A 3,497-nucleotide genomic window follows, 5' to 3' on the forward strand; every position below is an offset into this window, starting at 1 on the left:
CAGGGCTCTGAATCTCCGAAAGAGATGGGTGGAGAAGGGCTTTGCTCACACCAGGTGCTGGGCTGGGTAAGGGCGGGGGCTCCATCGTCAGTGGCCTCTGGGGACCCAAGCAGAGGAAAGAGGGATCCTGGGCAAGGAGAGGAGCTCTCCGGCGCTGGACGCTGGTGGGGCGGGGGGAGCTGCAATGAGTCGCCAAGTGGAAATGTAAATATCTGCTTTCTTAAGTAAACAAAAAAATGAGGGAACTGAAGAGAGAGCGGAATGGTTAAGAGGCGCAGGCTTTGCTCCCCGGGAGTCTGAATTAGTTTAAGTGGAAATTAAGCGCACTTGAGTGCTACAAAGCTTAGCTGTATGTGCGTTGGATTTTGAGTTTGCTCCCGGAGCTGAGAAATAGGACCCACCCAGGGACATGGTGTCTTCAACTAGGAGGTCTGTCAAATGCCAACAAGAGGATGGGAGAATAAAAACCACAGTGTGTTGTCTCCTAGGAAACTCTGTAATATGAAAACAGCAAGTGGGAAACCACCCCAGAAAACAGGTCAAGAAACACAACAGGGAGTGAACATTGTTTTTACCGTGTTTGCATGAGAATCGCATTCCTCTCCAGGGTTTTCCTTATATACCAAGGACACCTCTTGAATTCAACTTAGGGACTATTGTAGTGTGACTGCAGATAGAAAGTCACCATCCTGTGGAGTATGCGTGTGTGTCGGGCCGGGAGAAAGGTGACAAAACAAAAACTGAGCGCCAGAAAGCTAAATGGTAGTATGGTGGATTTTAAGAGGAAGGTTTTTTAGAAGACCTTAAGTATATGCCAGGGGTTTGCCAGGCTGGCCACACCTTAGAATCGCATGGGGTTTGTCGGGGGCGGGGGGTGTTTTTAAAATCCAGATGTTCAAACTACACCTGACAAGTTAAATTACAATCTCTGGAGATAGGACCGGGCATCAGGATTATTTAAAGCGCTCCAGGTAATTCTACTTTGCAGCCAGGTTGAGAACCACAGAGCTATATGGTGCTGGTCAGAGTGAAGATCCACCCAGCCCAGGACTGTCTCTGTCAAAAACACTAAAGGACACTGATGAGAAGGCCACTGACTCATCTTCAAGGAGAGTAACTCAAAGTACATGTTTCCCTTAAGTAATTTACCTGATCTGGTTAGCAGAGTCCTAGCCTAGGTTTCCTATGCCCTTCAAACACTTTACCTAATTAAATGGAATCCCTGACTTGGAATTATGCCTTGTTCCACAGACCAGCTGTGGAAACCATGACCCCTATCCTTTCCAAAATGCTTTCTGATCACTCTTTATTGGTTTGTATGAGCTTTATAAGGAGGAAAACAACAGTTTTGACAACAGCGTTTTCTCTAACTCATGCTTACTGTACTGAATGGAACTTTGTGTCACCCAGTGCGTTCCAGTCCTGTACAGATTCCAGGAAAGGAACTCCTATAGGCTTTCATGACCTATCAGTATTAAAACATTCTAGAGTTTAGAAGGGGGGTAGGGGAGGTGCTTTTAAAACCATCTAATATGATCTTCATATTTGATATTAAAACACCTTATTTTTACTCCCATATTTGACATAAAAACACAAAGTATATCGGGGCCCAGCAGTGTTTTAGAAGTAATACCAGGTCTTCATTTATTCTTCCAAAGAGCCTCCCATGACCTTAACTACCACTCCCTTCTGCCACATCATCATAGGCAGGTAATGTACATTCCTGCTGGAGCTCATAGAATTCGTGTGAAAGGCAAGGTGGCATCATAAAAAATAGTTGAAGGTCAAGTCCAGTTATGGAACTGTTAGAAGACTTCACTTTGAGGCTTAAGACTTAACTTAGAGCTCTCTAAGTTTTTATTAAGTGAATATAATAGCTTTTTATCCTAAGAAAACAATGAGGTCTGCAAAAAAAAAAAAAAATGTCTCTCACCCAGCTTAGCCACACTAAATGCTCTAAGCATTTACCTTCCAAACTACTTAGTTGATAATACATTATTTAAAGGAACTTCTATGAGAAATAACTGGGTGGACTCTTTAGTAACACTTTTAGTAATACCACTCCCAGGAAATTTCAACATTTCCTCAGAATGTTGCAAAAAGAAAAAAAAAAGAAATCCAGTAACCATTTATTCAATTTAGAAAAAGTTTCTATGACAAAAATCTATACATGATTAAGAAAAATTAAATATGCAAACTCATAATTTACTGAAGATTGTTTTGGCCTCAAGTTGTTGTGTTCCAGTCACTTCATATACATTATATACAATTTTTCCAATACAACTTCATGAAGTGGAGACAACTGTCCACATTTTATAGATGAGGAAACAAGCTGTGTAGGCAAACAATTTACCCACATCTGTGCAGCTACTAAGTGACGAGGCCAGAATCTAAATCCAGTTTGTCTGATTCCCAAAAGTACACTTACCTATCTTACCCTACCACACTACATCCTTTTTGTTGGAATCAGTCAGCAAAGGTTTCTTCTGTGTGGAGGACACTGAATTAGGCAATTTGGGGAGGTGATCTGAGACCCAGCTGCATCTGGTGTCAGCAGTGGTGCTGAGCCTTCATACTTGATCTACCAAAAACCAGCTATGTATTCTCAGGGACTCATGTACCCATTGATTAAGAAAGAGTTTGGGACTAAAATAGTCTCTATAGAGTTCTCCAATTCCAAAACAGTGTTTATATAACTAAATTGAAAAACATTCAACAAAATAGAAAATAGATCTATGATTTTGGCAGAGGTTAGAAAACACGGCTCCCACCGCTGTCCCAGGAAGCATCCAATGACTACATCAAAGGGTTTTAATAAATTGAGGACCACTTAGTACTCAGAAGCACACTAAAAAGGTGCCAATATTTGTGTTCCAGAATCTGTAACCTAGGAGAGAGGTTTTACATGATAAATACTGTGAACATGCCACAATCAACGTAGTATGGGGGTTCAGAAAAGAGAAAAAGGAACATGGCAATTGGGGTGGAAGAGGCTAACGGCCTAGTGATTCAGCTAAATATGAAAAATGAATATCAGTGCAATAGGGAAAATATGAGAAAAGATAAGAATGGTATGAGCAAAGGTTTGGGGTCAGGAATATCTCATTTGATTCCACAAATAGTAAGGAGTTTCCTTTAGGGAGAGCTTGGGGAACTGAATTGGACTCATGGAAAAAGAGGCTGAAAGATAGGCTGGCAACAGACTTGAGAGAGCCTTAAACAGAAGGCTTCCACATTTTATGCTATTCAGAAGCATTGGAGGCCAGTTGAAGATTTCAAGCAGGAAGTATGAGGTTAATTTGGCAGTTGTGTATAAGATGTTGCAGTGGGGATGACTGTGAGTAAAGACTCAATTTAGCTAACTATGCAATGGTCCCGTGACTTCAGATTGGAGGACAGAAACGTCTTTAATTTTAAATTAATAAATCTATATTAAGGACACAATCTTGTTCCCTTAAAATCCCCTGACACAATTATTATAGCCATTTGAGTTTCTA

Source organism: Pseudorca crassidens, chromosome 2, assembly GCF_039906515.1.
Source record: "Pseudorca crassidens isolate mPseCra1 chromosome 2, mPseCra1.hap1, whole genome shotgun sequence".
Taxonomy (NCBI): domain Eukaryota; kingdom Metazoa; phylum Chordata; class Mammalia; order Artiodactyla; family Delphinidae; genus Pseudorca; species Pseudorca crassidens.